The sequence below is a fragment of the Mesoplodon bidens genome (assembly GCF_964165515.1).
Source record: "Mesoplodon bidens genome assembly, chromosome: X".
In the NCBI taxonomy this organism is placed as follows: domain Eukaryota; kingdom Metazoa; phylum Chordata; class Mammalia; order Artiodactyla; family Ziphiidae; genus Mesoplodon; species Mesoplodon bidens.
This window is the reverse complement of record NC_138163.1, coordinates 111,716,168-111,736,770: the sequence shown is the minus strand read 5'-3', so window position 1 is coordinate 111,736,770 and position 20,603 is coordinate 111,716,168. Positions and strand designations below refer to the sequence as shown.

Here is a 20,603-nt window from a genome sequence, read left to right as displayed (position 1 = left end):
TTTCTTGATTATCTCTTTCTTCTATATGGAAAAAAAAAAGCAATCTATCAACATTTACCATTTTTTCCCCAACCTGAAACTTCTGCCTGATGCCCCTATTACTGTTAACAGCACTACTATTTCCCTAGTCAGGATGGCTCAAAATTTGGAGTCAGCTTTGATCTAGTCTCATGATCACAGAGGTCATTTTATTCATCTCAATGTAGCAATGACCTCTACAGTATCTTCTATAAGTTATTCCTCAGCCTTTGTTTGAATGTCTGCATGATTGAAAAGTTAGTACTTTCCAAGATAACTCTCTTGCTTTTTGGAATGTACTTATAGTAAACAAAAAATTCCTTCTGGTGGCCCCATTAAACCATACCTCGGATACTCATGCCCTCCGTGTTGTCTCCAACCATATTGATGCTGTGTTTGGTCATATGACTTGCTATAGCAAATGGGAGGGATATTAGTACGTGTAACGCAAGCATGGGCTTGATAAGTGCTTGCACCTTGGATCTTGTCTTCGTAGAACACACACTCTGAGAAGGCAAGTGTTATATAAGACTTGGAAGGATCCTAAAGTGCTTTACAAAAGCTCAGGCTTGCCAGGTGGAGAGACCACGTGAAAGACCATGCAGCACCAGGCAAGTGAATAAAGCCTTCTTTGACCTTCTGACCCAACTCAAACACCAGCTGAATACAACCAAGTGAGTGCTCCAGCTGACTCCACTCAGAGCCACGGAACTGCCCAAAGAGCCCTGCCCACATTGCAAAATTGTGATATGATAAACAAACAAACAAACAAACAAATAAATAAACCATTAAATTTTGAGGTGGGTTGTTATGCTGCAATAGATACGTGATCACCCACACTGTTATTCTCAAACATTCTTTTATTGCAGAGATCTATGGAGCTACTGGGAATAAACTTAACTCTGATGAGATGATTCAGGTCTACTTAAAGCAGAGATTTTCAAGGGAGTAAGGTGAGTTGCAAGGGTGGAGAATGTCTATGAATCACTTGAAATTTCAGGCACAATTCTGAATGTGTGTGCATTTTTCTTGAGAAAGAACCTATAGATTTTATCAGCATCTGTAAAGAATCTATGATAACAGGAATTTAGAGATCTAATCCAACTGTTTATTAAACAAAACAAACAGGCAAACAAACAAATGAAAATTATCCAGAAAAATCAATGACTTACTCAATTTTCATAGGAAATCTGTGGAGTAGACCAAAAATACAAATACAAGATTTAAGACACCAAGTAATGTACTGTAATCACCATGCTGTAGCTCCTTTTCCAATACAACCCTCAAATAGTTGAAATCAACTCTTTAAATCCACTAGAAGATATCTGATGGTCAGCCTACCCTACTCCTAGTTACTTCAATGGATATTCCATGGTTTGTCAGTATCTTACTTTCCTTAAAATTTGGTTCCTAAAAAGATCATATCAGTGGTGTTTAGTATAATCAGGAAAGAATAAACAATTATCTTCTTTATGAGTACTTTCATTGAGGTAGCCTATGAGCTCAATCAACTCAAATTTCAAGGCTTTAAATCATATAAACCTGTTAGAATTTTTCACGTTAGTTGAAGGCTATTGTTTTAAAATTAAACTGATGAAGAGCTTCACAGAACACAAAACACTTCCAAAAGCCTTTTGTTTTCTTACAAAAATCAGTGGTAATGTACTACCAATCTCTCTGCTCATATGAGGAGATGGAGGCTCAGAGAAATTAAGTCAATTGATCTCAGACTGTTAGTACCATACGGACGAAACTTAATTCATCTTGTTCACCATTATATCCTTCACCTCAAAGAGGACCTGATTCATAGTAATAAATATTTACAAAGTTTTTATTTACCAAGGCTACCCAACTGGAAATAGAAGAAACAGAGATCTGAATTCAGAGATTTTTTATTCTAAATTCCACATCATTAAATGTCAATCCCTTATTTACATATGGATTATAAATATTTATGGAGTTTTATTTTATCATACATGGTGGTTATCTTTCCTACATTTGTTTTTTGCATAAGTTTAACTATTAGGTGTCCTATTTCTTCACTTGTAATGCTGATTTTAAGAGTCCTGTTGCATGCTACTAACAATCTTTCTCATTGATGTTAATTTACGAAATCAACAGTCTTCAACTATGGTCATTTAGCCACCCACCAAATCCAGTGCACGTTTTCCATCAGAATGTCTTAAGAAGGACATTTTTGTTTTTCCTTTAGTCCAGTATAAAAATCTCTGTGTGTTTCTGCCTGTGGACATTCACTTGCCAGTGCATGGGGCAGGCCAGGAGTACTGGGATGTTAATACCTCAGGGGTGACCCTCAGCTAGTGATAGCCGGGAGTTGGTAGATAAATATCCCAGCTCCCTTGCCTTCAGTGAAACCACCTTGAAGGAAGGATATTACACACAGTGTCTCAGAAGGTTCCCAGCAGGATTGAGCACAGTTGCCTCCATTGTTAACCTGCTCATGTATCATCCTGTAATGGCTGCTTTTTTCTTATCTCACTTCCTCACTTTGCTTCCTGGGATTACTTCCTAAAAAAACTACCTGCACCAAATCTTTGTCTCCAGATCCACTCTTGTGGAAACCCAGTCTAAGGCAATGATCAACAGCCTCAACCCAGCATCCTGCCATATTTAATTTTTTCACCTTGAGCTCTGACTCTCCACAGGAACTATTTCAAACTTTTCCCAAAGCTCTCAAAGCTCTGATCCGTCTTTTTTATTTGGGATTGACATATACACACTGCTATATTTAAAATAAAAAACCAACAAGGGAAAAAAATCAACCAAAATGAAAAAAAAGCTCTCATCCATCTTCTTTCTCCACATATCAACAGATGACATTGTTTCCTACTTTACAGAGAAAAGTGCAATTATCAGACTAGAATTTCTCTCCCTTCCACTTCCTATGTCCAAATATTCAATCTTACCTGACTGTGCCCTTCTCATTCCTTTCCCTTCAAATGAGTTTCTCTTCTTTTACTTAAAGCCAATCCCTCTACCTGCATTTTGTACTTCATTCTCTTACTTCTCAGGCATTTGAGTCTATCAATTTTTTAATGTATCCACTGTAAATTCAACCCCTCCCTCTCAAGTTAATTCTTCATATGGAAATTTAAACATATTTTATTGATTCCTTTATTAAAAAATCAACACTCTCTTGACCCCCATATTCTCCTCTGGCCATTCTCTTATCTTCTGTAAAGGCAAATGTTTTGCAACAGTTGTCCAGTTTCCTGTCAGTTCCCTACCTCCTATTCACTCCTTAATCCACTCAATGTTGTTTCTTAACAAAAACATATTAATAAAGGAATCATGTCACTAAAGCCAATGGAGAGTTTTACTTTCTTGCCATCTAGCAACACTTAACACTGTTGTTGACCATATTCTTCTTTGAAATTCATTTTTTGCCCCCATGATCCCCCTCTATTTATTTTGTCTTCTATTTCTATGACCACAGGTAATTTTTTCTTTGCAGGCTCATCCTCTTCCATCCTGTTATTACATGCTGAAGTTTATCAAGGCCCGGTTCATTTTCAATCATCTTCTATCCTATTATATTACTCTCTCTCACTAGCAATCTTATTCATGCTAATGACCTTAACCACAATATATATATCAATGACTCCGATACAGATATCTCTACTTTAAGCATTTCTTCTGAGCTCCATAGCTACATAACCATCCACCTACTGGATGATCCCACTTGCATGCTCTAAGAGCTCTTTCAATATATTATGTCAAGACCTAATGTTTGATTTTCTCTCCCAAACTGGTACTCTCCTAGTGTCCTCAGACCTGTGAATGGCATCACCGTCTATCACCTTTGATACCCTCCTCTCCCTTCCCTCACATATTTAGAAAAGTCTAATCCATCAAACATTCTATTTCTTGTGAATCTATCTGCTTCTCAGGATCTCTACAGTTGGCATCCTCACTGATCTTGCCATTAAATGTGACCAAAACTACTGAAATGGCCTCTCCACTGGTTCTAGGCAACCTTTCTGGAACCCTCCCATATGTCCCATGCACTACTGGTGAAATTATCATTTCTAAAAGATATCTGATTATATAACCTTCATTCATTAAGCCACTCAAAGATTTTCCATTTTTCTTAGGATAAAGAGCAAAATTTCAGACCTCTTAACCCTATACTTTACTTCTAGAAACAAATCTCTCTTCAAGTTTCTTAGGGAACCAAGGAGCCATACTGCAGTCTTGTCCCTCCCCCAATGAAGTGAAATCCTTCATTGACTCTTATCCACTAGAAGATTTCTATTTTGGAAACTTGGCTTCTTGATATAATCCACATTGGTCACTCTGGTCAAATCTGTCCCTTCACCTTTACACCAGTCTGACTCAATTACACATCAAATACTCTCTGAGTCATAAAGGTGAGATGTGAATATCCACCATTCAATGTCAAATTCTCCCTTTAGACTTGGTTTTTGTGGTCTCACACCATTTAATTCAGAGTATCTCTGGTAAAGATTGCTCACGTCCACCTACAGGTCCATGAAACTAAAAGTTGACTCAAGGTGCTAAGCTGGCATCACAGCTAGGAGAGATCTGCTAAGGCCTATGTTGGAGAAAGTTTTCACCAGGCCTGGAATTTACATTGGTCTTTTTTGCACATGTGTTATAATTATCCTTTACCACCACCTCTAATCAATTGCAAAAAAGGTAAAGGATATTTATTCAGTTTGAAAATAAATAATTTTCCAAAAAATCATAATACTTTTAGATATCTGTCTTTCTGAAAAATGTGGAACTGTATGTTTCCTTTTAAAACACATCTCTACCTTCGTTTCTGCCACAAAATATATACTAAGTGCTTATTATATGCCAGACATAGTATTAAACTCCACAGATAACAGAGATGAAAATGCAGCAGTCCACATTATCAAGGAGTTTGGTTTAGCGAAACATCCATTTGACAAAAAATGCTTTAGACATAGAACCGGGGCTCAGCTCACACCGTGACTTTTGTTTAGGATAATCAAAAAACACCTTTTCAATGAATTAAGATTAAATCAGTTTCTAGACTAGAGACTCTGCCAGGTAAATTGGTTATCTGCACACAATGAATCCTTTGTGGAGTCAACACCATGGTAACCGTCTGCTTGCTGCTCAGACTGTGAAGATTTTAAGGGAGGCCTGGGCACCAGTTGGCATGTAGTTCTAATAATTCAGATCAATTCAGGCAACAGGATGTGAAATCCCATAGAGAGGTCTTTCCTCATTCAATATTTTTGTTTGTCTGACTTTATAGATTTGGAAAGAGACTGCAAAAGATGACTGAACTTGCTCTTTACATAAGTATCTTTTAGAGAGTGATTATACTCTTTTGATTTACAGATTTATATATTTTAAAAAATTATTTTTTTTATTTTTTAATTTTCTTTAACATCTTTATTGGAGTATAATTGTTTTACAATGTTGTGTTAGTTTCTGCTGTATAACAAAGTGAATCAGCTATATGTATATATAAATACCCATATCCCGTCCCTCTTGCATCTCCCTCCCACCCTCCCTATCCCACGCCTCCAGGTGGTCACAAAGCGCTGAGCTGTCTCCCTGTGCTATGCGGCTGCTTCCCACTATCTATTTTACATTTGGTAGTGTATATATGTCCATGCCACTCTCTCACTTTGTCCTAGCTTACCCTTCCCCCTCCCCATGTCCTCAAGTCCATTCTCTATGTCTGCGTCTTTATTCCTGTCCTACCCCTAGGTTCATCAGAACCTTTTTTTTTTTAGATTCCATATATATTTGTTTTTCTCTTTCTGACTTACATCACTCTGCATGACAGACTCTAGGTCCATCCACCTCACTACAAATAACTCAATTTTGTTTCTTTTTATGGCTGAGTAATATTCCATTGTATATATGTGCCACACCTTCTTTATCCATTCATCTGTAGATGGACACTTAGGTTGCTTCCATGTCCTGGCTATTGTAAATAGTGCTGCAATAAACATTGTGGTACATGTGTCTTTTTGAATTATGGTTTTCTCAGGGTATATGCCCAGTAGTGGGATTGCTGGGTCATGTGGTAGTTCTATTTTTAGTTTCTTAAGGAACCTCCACACTGTTCTCCATAGTGGCTGTATTAATTTACATTCCCACCAACAGTGCATGAGGGTTTCCTTTTCTCCACACCCTCTCCAGCATTTATTGTTTGTAGATTTTTTGATGATGGCCATTCTGACTGGAATAAACCTACCTAAGGAGGCAAAAGACCTGTATGCAGAAAACTATAAGATACTGATGAAAGAAATTAAAGATGATACAAACAGATGGAAAGATATACCATGTTCTTGGATTGGAAGAATCAACATTGTGAAAATGACTTTACTACCCAAAGCAATCTACAGGTTCAATGCAATCCCTATCAAACTACCAATGGCATTTTTCACAGAGCTAGAACAAAAAATTTCACAATTTGTATGGAAACACAAAAGACCCCGAGTAGCGACAGCAATCTTCAGAAAGAAAAACGGAGCTGGAGGAATCAGGCTCCCTGACTTCAGACTATACTACAAAAGCTACAGTAATCAAGATAGTATGGTACTGGCACAAAAACAGAAATATAGATCAATGGAACAGGATAGAAAGCCCAGAGATAAACCCACGCACATATGGTCACCTTATCTTTGATAAAGGAGGCAAGAATACACAATGGAGAAAACACAGCCTCTTCAATAAGTGGTGCTGGGAAAACTGGACAGCAACACATGAAAGAATGAAATTAGAATACTTCCTAACACCATACACAAAACTAAACTCAAAATGGATTAAAGACCTAAATGTAAGGCCAGACACTATCAAACTCTTAGAGGAAAACATAGGCAGAACACTCTATGACATAAGTTACAGATTTATTTTTAAGGGATTTCAAATATTTTTTAGGGAAGTTGTGAGTAAAGTGCTTTACCTAGGAAAACTATATCTATTCATAAGCATGTGTGTTAATATGTTACACTTTCTTTCTGAAATGGAATGGAACAAAGTATGAGTTTGTACTATTCTTAGCTGTTAGACCTTCTTTTTCTCTTTTCTTTCATCATTGTGATGTCTTGATTCCTTTGGCAATAGGTGGAAGCTAAACCCAATTCTTACATGATTTAAGCTCTGAGCTATTGCTCATGTAATATTCTGTTTACTTTTTTTTTTCTGTGGCTTCTATTTCAGCTTGTTGCTTCAACCATATCTATTATTTTCTTACTAAAACTTTTTCTGTCTCAATGTAATATACAGTCAGCCCATACTCCAAGATCTAACATTCAATACCATCCCTTAGCATTCTGGGACTTAACTGTCAGCTGCTAGCACTTGTTTTCCCTCCAGTATTCTGCCAGTAGTCAGCCCCATCTCTGTGTGCCAGCAACGAGGATGGAAGGGTGAAGGGGAAGCAGAGGCAGAGTTTTCAAAAGGCTTCCTGTGCACTCTTACTGAGTGCCAATAGCTCACATTCAATGCTTAGTCTCAGTGACATTTCCACCGCTTTTAGCAAAATGAACAAGACCTCCTTCTTGGCTTCTACTCAGACCCTGGCTTCCAAGTAACAATTGCACATTTACTTTATTCCCTATCAATTTGGCAGCTCTTGCTTCATCACTTTCTGTGCCTTGCCCCCTAGTTTTCACATGTTCACTGGCATTGAATAATTTTCACATATCCTTGCTGAGATGTATGCCAAATTAACAGACTCCCCTGATTTAAATCCATACATGTTTCTAAATTGGGTGCTATCTATTCTCCCCAGCGTTTTGCCACTGGTATTTTTCATCACGCTTTGCACTACTTAGGCTGGGTCTTTAATCACCAACTGAAGATATCATACAGATGTAACTCAGGTACCTTTTCAAAACCCTCAACAAGAACACTGAAGAGTTATTTTCAATACCACATTAAATCTTAGATTCTGTGCATGTACTTTTCTTCCTTTATAAAATCACTAATTTCTACTAATTTTTTTTCACCTTTAAAACTCTCAGAAAACATTGATAAAGAACTGACATAGAATAAGTTGCTTATAATGGGCCTGTACACCCTCAGAATCAGCCCATCAACAAAATTTCTTATTACTCACTCATCTTACTCTCATAACATACTTCACTCTGTACTTAATGTACTTCTATATGTTATTACAGACAGACTCTATCCCTTAAATCCAGTCTAACTTTATCCAACTTTATCCAAAATTTTCATTATCTAAGAAAATAATGACTTCTAACTCTCTATTTACAAAATGATTTTCTTTCTGTAACAGTTGATGAATATTCTGTCCTATATTTTTCAAGTATGTCCTAAAATCTCATCTTTGTGATTATTTATGATTAACAGTGAAGTGGCAATTTTCTCTCCTTTACAAAGGCACTCATCACAAACCCCCAAAACTAAAATCTGTAGAGTCTCATGGAACAGAGCAACCATATCTTTGATATTTTTTTTTGCAAATATTTTATTACCAAACCAAGGTTTTTTTCTAAAGAGATCTGCTATTTTTCTGGAAGTTTCAAGTATGGTGCATATATACCAAATATTCGAAAGGTCTAAGTTTTCCCTCAAGATCATATTGTACAAATGGACTCTACTTCCTCCAGCTGAATTTTCCATAAAGATAATGCAAATTAGATCAATTATACTTCCTTGCAGTCAAAATTAGGAGATATATGTCTGTGTTGCAGGTGCGTGTATATGTGTGTGTATGTGTAAATATTTTAAGTAAATTAAAAGACAAACAGAAACACATCCAAAAGAACCAGAGAAACACTTGCAGTTTAAAAAGTTATCAATTTTGAATTGTCAACAGTAAATCATTGTATGGAATTTGTGCTCTATAACACTGCTAATTATATCAGAAGAGCCTCTTAATGGGCACTACTGCGTTCTGTTAATATAGTGACTGCCATATAAAGTATTTAACTAAGATGACACATTTACATAAACTTTAATTCAGTAACTTTTAATATACCATCTGGAACTCATCATTCCCAAATGTGTAAACTGTGAAACTATAAATCCCTCGAGCTCCCAGACTTAAACTAATTTGATTAGTGAGCTAGGTTATGAATGGCCATATTATATCTTTAAACATCTTTGCACATAGAATTTCATAAAAACTTATAAGCCTCACCTTTAGCAGCCTGAAAGTATTAACATTTGTGAAATATGTTAACTCTTGCACAATCCTAAGGCTCTAGGCCTAGACCAGATGACTTAACAAACAAAATTTTAATGTACATGTTAATTAGCTAGAACACACGTTTTCATGTTCATGGAAACAAAACTATGACTCTTTTTTACTGGTACTACAATGTGGAAGAAATCTTCCTGGAGGTGAGGTAAGAATTTTAAATTTTGTTTATTATATATATATATATATATATATATATATATATATATATATATAATTTATTTATTTATTTATTTTGCATTACGCGGGCCTCTCACTGTTGTGGCCTCTCCCGTTGCGGAGCACAGGCTCCAGATGCGCAGGCCCAGTGGCCATGGCTCTCGGGCCCAGCCGCTCCGCGGCATGTGGGATCCTCCTGGACCAGGGCACGAACCTGTGTCCCCTACATCGGCAGGCGGACTCTCAACCACTGCGCCACCAGGGAAGCCCTGTTTATTATATTTTTAAATAATCATCTTTCTTCTTCAGATTTCTAGAACATGAGAACACATTTTAATTCCATATTGGTATATGGCTACTCTCTGGACGCCAAACCATATGATGAACTCCTACTCATCTTTCAAGACTCTGTCCAAGATATACAACTTCTGTGAAGGTTTTCTTGATCAACCTCTCCCTACTCTTTCCCCTTCAACCTTCCTTCTGGGGAAACTGGTCCCTCCCTCCTATATGTTTCCACATGTTACTTCCTTTTAAAAATTGAATAAATAGAATACAAATTAAATTTGAACCAGAGAAATGTTATAAAATTTTGAATGAAATTTGTTAAAAAATATTTTAAAAAATCAATACAAACCTTGTTATTGCTAAAATATGAAGTATTTCTAGGATTTTGAGATGTGCTGAGTATATGGTGATTATTGTACTTTTAAAGTTATACAATATTATTAAAGGGCAAAATCCTATTTAATCAGGAGAAAACAAGTTAACATTTAGATAACTACCTCCCTTAAATCAAGATAGTTTTTATATACACACACAGATATATGCACGTGTTTGTATAGTGTGGGCATGTTTTCCTTGGTGGGAGGGGGAAAATAGGGCCAAATGATTGCCTTAAATTTTTTTGTAATGTTTGTGAACATATGTGTTTGTACGTGTATGTATGTCTGTGTGTGCTTTAAATGTAAAGTAAAGACGGTGCAATGGAAACTCACTGAACTGAAAGTCAGCTGTCACAGGTTTTAATCACCCATCTTAATCTTTGTGCTGCTTCCTTGGGCAAATGACTTAACTTCTCTGATCTTCCTTTACTTCTTCCTTTAAATTTCAAAAATTACAAAGCTTCCATCAGACCGGTCTTAAAATAAAAACTAACAAGGACTTTTTAAAAATTACTCTTAAATGTGTGTTTATTTATCTCACTAATTAAAGTGATTGTGACCTGAGATACAAAGCTGAGGTCAGCTTTGCTTACACTGCAGCTTTGATATTCCAATTAAATTAGTCTCTTCAGCTAGCAATCAAATTAAATAACATCTAAGGATGTTATGATTCCCAGTTATAAGAACCCTATAAACTCTTTTTGACAGTTTACACAGCACCTGAAACAAAATATAATGAATGGGAAAGAACACTGTCCTCAGTTAATATAAACCTGCCACATTAACAGTCCTATCAAATAATCTGTTTTCCTTGTGTTTGCGTGATCTTATTTACAAGCTTAAATGTATTTCTACTTTTATATGTGTAAGTTTAAGCACATCCCTCATAAAATAATACGTTTCGGTACAGTAAAATTTAATGATTCCAGTTTGCGCTGAAATGCATCTTTAAAAGATACTAAAAAATCAATTTCTGTGTAGTTTACCTTGTCCTAAAATATGCCTATTTAACATGTGCTTCAAAATCTGGATTCTAGTCCAAAACATAAAGTTTGTCCTTAAAATCATGCGTCTTCTTCATTGTCAATTATGGCAAATCAAATTACATGTTTAATGTGTATAAAATACTGCCTTTTAATATACATGCCCTTGAATACAAACCCAGCAATTTAATATTTTTAAGCTATAAATGCCAGAAAACTGTCCATGCGTTATCTGGCATTGCAATTCATCTTTGTACCTCTAGGATAGTTAATTGTACTGAACGGAATAAAACTCCTACAAAAATATTGTTTCTCTGCAAAAAGTAAAACAACTGAAATATTTTAACAAGTGGTAGATTAAAATGACTTGAACATAATCTTCTTAGCTTAATTTGGTAACAAATCTCAATCATTTAAAAATACATTGGTAATATTTATTTCTAAAATGTGATATGGTTGAAAAGAAGTCACTTTTACATCTTCTGTTAATATAACTTTCAGGGAATCACACCTTAAAAACTAAGGAAATCCCCCAAATTCTAATATGTCAAAACCAGCTAGATTAGAGGAATTAGTTATAAAGCCAAAGAGTATGAAAGCACGTGGACAAAAAATGCATGATCCAGAGGACCAGAAATAAAATGCTACTAAGCCACAGATGCGTGGAGCCTATTTTTCATTTTCAGTAAAATGAAAGTCCCTTTGAAACACAGTTCTGTGCAAGAAAATCATCTTAACACAGGTTAATGGAAATATTCTTTTAAGTGATAGATGAAATCTTGTCATAATAATACATCTATAATTATACAATGTAATATGCTCAAGTTGAAAACCCTGAGCCGTTTATTTTAAATCAAATTTGATGTTTATTTAAAATTGATGAAAACAAAAAGCAAAGCTGTATATGCTCTTGTGAGAAATAAATGTGGGCACTAGAGGGTGCACATTCCCTTTCACAGCTTGTCTGGACTTCAATTTGGCTTCTCATATTTTCTTATCTACATAATGATAATGTGGTGACAAATGGATTTTTCATGCGAGTTCTCTTACAGAGAAACATAAAATGTCCAAAGATATAGATAAAATGGTGTAAAAGGAACATGTGAGGAAGGCACTGAAACATATACACAAAAGTATCTTGAAGTCATAATAAGAGATTCCCTTGAGAAAATGTCTTCAAATTGGGGAGAAGCACTTAATCCAAATAATATAGTAGCATTTTCTGTACTTTATAACTCAGGATTTTTTTCCCAGTTCATTAATTTTACCTATTCTTTTGAACATTAATAAATATGTAGACACTTGTGTTTTATAAATCTGCCTATAAATACATTCCTGTACCATCAAGATTAAGTTTTTAAAATGTTAATTTAACATTCAGTCAAATTCACAGGAAAAAATAGCATTTTAAGCATCTTGTTCATGTCACATGCTTTCACAAAGAAAAAATTAATTCATCTCCCATGATAATTGTGTAGGCTATTTATTATCATCTCCATAGCTATATCAAGAACAGAGAGCTTCAGAAACCTTTACTTTCAACACAAAGTGGAATATGAAGTTAAGATTCAAAACCAGGTATGTCTGAATCCAAAGATTTCCACTACACTACACTTATATTCCTTTGTTCCAAATGAAAGGGAAACCATTTTTTAAAAAATATGAAGGAAAAGTCAACATGAACTTCCTGTTTGTTGCTATACAGTACAGTCTGGTGGTTACTACTCTGCTGTTTTGGATTATGCCAGAATTTGACTGGAGTCTCTAACACTAGGACATTAACTCTGAACATTTTTATTAACCTAAACTATGATATTTAGTTGCAGAATTCATATCCTCATGGCATTATGAAATAATTACTTTTTCCAAGTTTATTTTTACTTTGCAGTCTTCCTTAATTTCCTAAAGTCCCCAAATTTCCAATCAGATGATGTGTTTTCTGATGTTAGAACTGATTAAGCATAGATGGCAAAGGTTATGACAGATAATAAGGTTAAGACCATGGTTAGCACTAGAAGTCCTGCACCTGGAAAAACAGGTCAATGATATGGGACTCCGTTTATGCATTGATACTGAAAAAGACACCTAACTTTGAAGGAAAAATCTTTTTCACTGATAAAGATCTCTGTATTTAAAGATATAGCCAAATGCTCCAGTGGTACCATAGAGTCTATGAGACTTAGAAGGTAGAACAGCTATAATCTAGGGTAAGTGCACCATTTCCATAGACAGACCTCAATAAAGTAGTAAACAGTCTCAGTCAATCTTTTATTTTCAGCTAAATAATTTGATGAAATTACCTTTAGTTTCTCATTATAGATAACATGACATAGAGTTCAAGAATGCAGCATCCTGTGGAGAGGGTGTGGAGAAAAAGAAGTCCTCCTACACTGCTGGTAGGAATGTAAATTGGTGCAGCCACTATGGAAAACAGTATGGAAGTTCCCTAAAAAACTAAAAGTAGAGCTACCACATGATCCAGCAATCTCACTCCTGGGCATATACCCAAAGAAAAACATAACTCGAAAAGATACATGCACCCCAATGTTCATAGCAGCATTATTCACAATAGCCAGGACATGGAAGCAACCTAAATGCCCATCAACAGATGAATGGGTAAAGAAGATGTGGTATATAAATATAAAAGAGTATTACTCAGCCATAAAAAAGAATGAAATAATGTCATTTGCAGCAACATGGATGGACCTACAGATTATCATACTAAGTGAAGTAAGCTGGACAGAGAAACACAAATATCATATGATATTGCTTATATATGAAATCTACAAAATGGTACAAATGAACCTATTTACAAAACAGAAATAGACTCACAGACATAGAAAACAAACTTACAGTTATCAAAGGGGGAGGAAGGATTAAATTAGGAGTTTGGGATTAAAATATACACACTACTATATATAAAATAGATAACCAACAAGGACCTACTGTATAGCACAGCAAACTATACTCAATATCCTGTAATAACCTATAATGGAAGAGAATGTAAAAAAAGAATATATATATATATATATATATAAATAACTGAATCACTTTGCTGTACACTTGAAACTAACACAACGTTGTAAATCAACTATATTTCAATGAAAATTAGAAAAAAAAAGAATGCAGCATCCTGTGCTAGATATCTGGGTTCAAACCCTGACTGCACTGCTTCCTGTAAAGTTTGTGACCTTGAACAAGTCACCTCACCTCTCTGTGCCTCATTGTTCCCATTGGCAAAGAGTGACAACAATAAAAAACTACTTTATAATGCTCTTTTAATGGTTAAGTGTGTTAACGTGCAAAGTATTTAGATGAGTTCTTGACATATGGTAGAGATCATACGTGTTAGCTACTGTGATTAGTGCCTTCTGTGACTATTTCCCGCTGGCTTTAAGCCAGCCCCTGGGCCACCTCTCACTTTCTCATTTGAGAGTGGATCTATTCATCTTAGTGTTTTGTTAAGGACTGGTAAAGTAAAAGCCATTCTTGTTATCACCAGAATGAAAACTGCAAAGAAAGCTGTAACAAAGACAAAAAGGCAAATACATAAGAATCATCAACAGCAAAATAATCTCATCTATTTCACCCTTTATTGCAGGAATAGGCAAACTATGGTTCACCAGACAAATCTGGCTTGCCACTAGTTTTTGCAAATAAAGTTTTATTGGAACACATCCACACTCATCATTTACATATTGTTTATGGTTGCTTTTTCCCTACAGCAGCAGAATTGAGCACTTGCAAAAGAAACTATGTGGTGCACAAGCCTAAAATAGGGACCATCTGCCTCTTCAGAGAAAAAATTGCTGACTACCTCCCTGCTCTATAAAGTTAAGATGGTCTATCTCTCCCAACACATAGGTGGGTCCAAATGTGTGGTTCACAGTCACCATATTGCTTGGATCTCTTTCAAAAATAAGCCTTGGCTCTCTATAACCAGATTGAAGTTCCTTAGTCTGGCACTGAGTACCTTTTTTTTTTTCCCACAATGAACTCAACCTACCTTTTCAACCTCATCCCTTAATTCTCTCTTTCCAATACTGCATATTTCTGCTCTAAGCAAACAGAAACACCCACAACCCTGTGTAAATGCCACTTGTATAGAGCCTGTATCTGCATCGTCCTTTTCCCTAATCTTGAGTCCAATATGCCCCTATCCTTTAACAGACTACTCAGATGCTAATGTCTCCATGAGCTTTCCATGCTCAACTGTCAAGCAGGACTGGAAGTGATCCTTTCTTCCTTATGACTTTTCTAACATTTTATTGGTACTTCTCCATGACATAGTTTATACTATTAGAATGCAAGCTTCCTGAGGGAAGGACTAAGTATGGTTCTTGGTCATAGCAACTGGAGTGCTCTGCACATCATAGTGATCCATTAGATATTGTTGAATGAATATGAAAATTAGCAAGAAAACTAATGTTGCTGTCACTACATTCTTGAAATACTGTGGACTCATACTGACTACAGGAGTGTTCAAAGAACCCCTCTGTACACTGAGTGGTGCCTTGGACCTTGTGGGAAGCAAATTAAACTTTAAATACCCTCAGTGTGAAAGCTCACTGAGTTTAAAGGACTTCAACATGCTTTTATCTCATGGGTCTTTGAAGATTAAATAACTTCCAGTCAAGGTTTAGAAACTATCTGGTACAATGCAGAAAACCATTTAAATCTGATGTGTACTCACTGTCCCACTACCACTTCCCCAGCATCATGAGTTGTTTCAATTCATCTACTTCTTTTAGTGAGCATCTCTATGAGGCTTAGTTAAAACCCAAAGCAAAACGCATGGCCCTACAAAGCCAGTGTCTTAGTCAGCTCAGGCTGATGTAACAAAACACTATAGATGGGTGGTTTAAACCAGGGGTCCCCAACCCCGGGGCCACGGACCAGTACCGGTTGCGGCCTGTTAGGAACTGGGCTGCACAGCAGGAGGTGAGCAGCAAGTGAGCAAAGCTTCATCTGCTGCTCCCCATCACTCCCCATGGCTCGCATTACCGCCTGAACCATCCCCCCTCCTCACCCCATCCCATGGGAAAAACTGTCTTCCATGAAACTGGTCTCTGGTACCAAAAAGGTTGGGGACTGCTGGCTTAAACAACAGAAATTTATTTTCTCATAGTTCTGGAAGCCAGAAGTTCAAGATCAAGGTGTCAGCATGGTTACTTTCTGGTGAGGCCTCTCTTCCTGGCTTGTACATGGTTGCCTTATCAATGTACCCTCACATAGGAAGGAGGAGAGAGAACAAGCTCTCTGGCGCCTCTTCTTATAATGGCACTAATCTCATCATGAAGGCCCCACCCTCAAAACCTCTTCTAAACCTAATTATTCCCCAAATACCCCATTTCCAAGTAACATCAAATTGGGGTAAGGGCTTCAAGACATGAATATTGGGGAAGTGGGGCACAATTCAGTCCATAGGAGCCAGACATCACTGTACTTTCCTGTGATGAAATAATGTATATTGATTCATAGAGATACAGGTTGCTGACTAGGGAAGACATCAGAATAAGAATATTCTCAGAAAATGTTAGAATAAGAATATTTTCTCTTATAACACAAATGTGGTAATGGGAAGATATATGTTCTAAATTAATAATTGGGAACTCAACTTTCTCCTGGGGAGAGGGTGTATATTTTCGCCTAAATAATCATCAAGAGAGACACATACAGTAAAATTTCCAGTGTGAGGGCCAACAAGGAAAGTCATATAAATTCCATTTCAGAGGTGAAGAAATAGATTCTGAGTGAGATTAAGTTACTTGCTTTAGTCACATAGGTGATGAGTGGAAGATGCAAGGCCAGAATCCATCTCTGTGCAGTCACAGGGCCATCTGCTCTTTCAGATCCATTCTTCACGTTTCTCTTGTCCTCTCTGTACCAGAGGGATATATACATTTTCTGCCATTGCTTGCCCCCTGGCTTGTGATTAGAGGCACTGGCAGAATACAGAAGGATGGAAGGAAGAGGAAAGCCAAGTTCCTTCACACTCAACTTTTGCTGACATTTCTAGACCAGCTTTATCTCCACTGTGGCTTCAGTTTCCTCTGGATGGTCCCTCCCTCCCCAGGTCCAAGCTCTTGCCTGGCAGTCCTAACACTGCTAGTCCCTGTTTGAAGGCCCCAACTTTGGGACTCTGGTACCATCCCCCCTGCAGTGTTCCTCTAGCTCTAGGGAAATGAGCAGCCTCTTGATGCTGCTTGTATGTTGAGTTGCCTCACTGTCCCTCTGTGCTGCTTCCCAGCTTTTCATCACCTCCTTCAACAATTCCCTGTATTATTTCTCTCTCTGAAACACCTAGAGTGGTTTCTGTTTTCCTGACAAGACTGACAAATACCAATTTGATATGCCATGAATATTTACTGATATATTTAATATATATTTTTATTAATATAATATAATGTATTATAATATTATAATTATCATATATTGTATTATATAATATATATAATATATTATATTATATTAATATATATTAATATATAATATTTACTGAATATTTACCTACAATGGGCTAACTTCTGGGTTAAGTGCTGTCGGTCTAGAGTTGCAAATAAATGGCTCCTGCCCTCAAGGAGTTTACTGGAGATACAAATATGCAAAAACAAGATCATTACAATAAAATTCTGCAAGTGTTTTAATGGAAGGATTGTCAAAGCTGAGAAATGTCTGGGAGGTTAGGTTCCCAGAAAGAGAAGGTAGTTAGTTGGGGAAAAGGAATGTGGCAGCTGGAAAAGGGAAAGTAAAGAAAAGGGAATCTTCAAGAGAGAACAGTAGTTACAAAGAAACAGAAGTTTGAGGGAATACAGAGCATTTGGAGAGCAGAGGGTGGTTCATTAAAGCTGAGTAGAGGGCAGTGCCATTTGAAATATAGTTTGTGGCCAGTCTGTGAACTATCTGTTAGTAGCCTGTGACAAGAAAAGTCACTAGAGCATAAATAGTCACCAAGCATACGATTTCATCTGATTTCTTTTTAATTGCAAAACTTTCTTGACAAAGGAAGCGGTGCATTGATTTATATTCTGGCTCCAGCTCTTTATCTCATTGTGTACTGGTAATAAACAGTTTGCAGACTATTTTGAGTAGCACTGGCATATAAGAAGATGGGTAGGGGAGAAGGGAGAGAAGCTGGAGAGTCAGGCAGTCAAAAATCAGAAAGGAATTTCTGTGCTATGCATTTCAAGAACCACGGGCAGAGGAATGATCTAATTAAAACTGCATTTTAAGATATCCCTCAGGAGGCTGTGAACAGTATGGATAAGAAGGGTGAGCGTAGAGGCACAGAAATCAGTTAAGAATTTCATGCAGAAAACTATGAGACTTAACTAGGGGGAAGGCAGCCTGGATGTAAAGGAACAAATACACTAAAGAGAATTGAAAGGACTTAGGGAGGTGGCAGATATCATGACCACTGTGAGTGGCTGCACAGGTTGTACACTGCACAAGTCCAGAAGGTGCTGTTTTTAGGAACTACGATGTGAATGACAGTCTCTAAAGATGAGTAGTCTAAACTGTTGAACTTCATTTGTGATTTCTGTAAGAAGTCCAGATGGAAATGCCCAAAAAACATTTGGATGTTACAGGTATGAGCATCGGGAAGGAGGTTAAGCTAGAGATGTTAATTTGGAAAACAGCAGGTATAGATGTGTGATAAACGCAGGATTATAAATGATATCACCCTGGAAAAGAAAGTGTCATAAAAAGAAATAAAGCCAAAATGTGAGTCTTTTGGAGACCAACATGAAAAGGATAGGAAGAGGAGAATGGGAAGACATAGTCGGAATGCAAAGAGGAGAAAAGAAACAGGAGAGAACAATGTCCCAGAAACTGAGAAAGAGGAAAATTTCAAGAAAGAACTAATTACCACCATCAAGCACAGCACAAAGTTCAAGAAGGATAAACTGAAGAGCGACCTTTGGAGCTGACAATTAAGGAGTTCTCTGGTGACCTTGCTGAGAGCAGTTTCAGCATTTCATGTAGAGTATGAGAGGGTAAAGGAAAGAATCAGAAGTAAGGAAATAGTGGTAGTTCACATCTTCTGATTAAAAATCAACTCTTTTTTGCATTCAACCATGCTTCTTCTTTTAGATGAATAATTGTGACTACCATTTTCTTCACTCAGGGAACAAACAAAACTGTATGTCATAGTTCCAGGAATATAGCTCTATCTTCCTCTTGGCTGGCATCTTTTTGTGCCTCACATTCTGGAAGAGTACATTTTCATACAACTGCTATAGCTAGACATCCATAGCTATGTGTAGCATCTTATAGGACCAGTTCCCATTATAGTGCATTTCAACTTGGAACATGTATTGGGCATCCCCAAATCAGAAGGTCCCGTAACAGGTTGGGAGTAAAATATGGACCCTGGCCCTGGCAAGCTTTGAGTCTAGGGGGTGAAACAGTCATATGAAAAGGTCATTTCAACATATAGCACTAGAGGTGTCACAAGAAGGGACATCATCTTGTGTGGCATCTTATGTAGTATCACTTAGCCTAGTCTGGAGTAAATGGTTCCTATCATTGGGGCTGGTTTGGGGAAATGAGAAGCAAGAGTCAGGATGAAACTAAGATGATGCTCTAGTGCACTGATTTACAAAATGTGGGCCCTGAACTAGCAACATCAGCATCGCCTGGGAACTCGTTAGATATTAAGATTCTCAGGCACTGCACCAGACCTACTGAATCAAAAACTCTGGTGGGGACCAGTAAACTGCCTTTTAACAAGGCCTCCAGATGATTCTGATACATGCTAAAGTATCAGAACCACTGTTCTTGGTCAAAGGTTCTCAAACTTTAAGGCTTATCAACAATGACCTGGAGAGCTTGTAAAGGATTCCTGGGCCCACCTGCAGAGTTTCTGATTCAGCAAGTTTGGGGAGCGCCCTCCAAGTCTGCATTTCTAACAAGTCCCCAAGTGATGCTGCAGTTTCATGCACTGCACTATGAGTATCACTGCTCTAAGTGTTCTCTGGCCACTTAGCATGCCTCTAGAATTAACATTCTTACATTCTTCAAAACATTTATTGACTTATTGTTGACTTATATGACAAATTAGCTTTAAGAACATTAAATGGATGGTTATCTTTTCGTAACATCTGAAGATGGTATGTAAGGTTTCTATTATTCACCAAAAATAGTTTCTAAACTGAAATTTGAGCTTACGACCAAGGTCATTTGACTCTAATACATAAAAAGAAGTAGGGCATTGCAACTGTTAACACTGAAATGGAAATTAGGAGACTCATCACTAGTCCTTATTTTGCAACTGAAAGCAAGTTGCTTAACCTTTCTGGACCTCAATTAACCTGTAACCATGAACAAGTCTGGAGTCTAGTTTCCTTAGATAAAAGGAGCAAAGTTTTATTTTACTGGGCAGTGCCAATGGAAAAAAAATATTATTACTGAATCCAACATCCCAAGTATTTTAGGATCAATTTATCATATAGAAAATAAAAAATTAGCTCTTAGACACATTAATCATCTAATTAGATTCTTTGGATAAGTTAAAATGTTTTAGTTTACAACTTCCAGATTATAGTTTAGGAATCAAAGTTAAAATAAATATCTAAA

At 36.8% G+C, this 20,603-nt stretch overlaps 1 protein-coding gene across 2 annotated transcripts in view; it reads right to left on the bottom strand.

Moving 5' to 3' along the window:
• DMD (dystrophin) overlaps positions 1 to 20,603 on the bottom strand; it is a 2,087,389-nt gene that overhangs the window by 1,375,409 nt on the left and 691,377 nt on the right. The gene's annotated exons all lie outside the window — the stretch shown is intronic.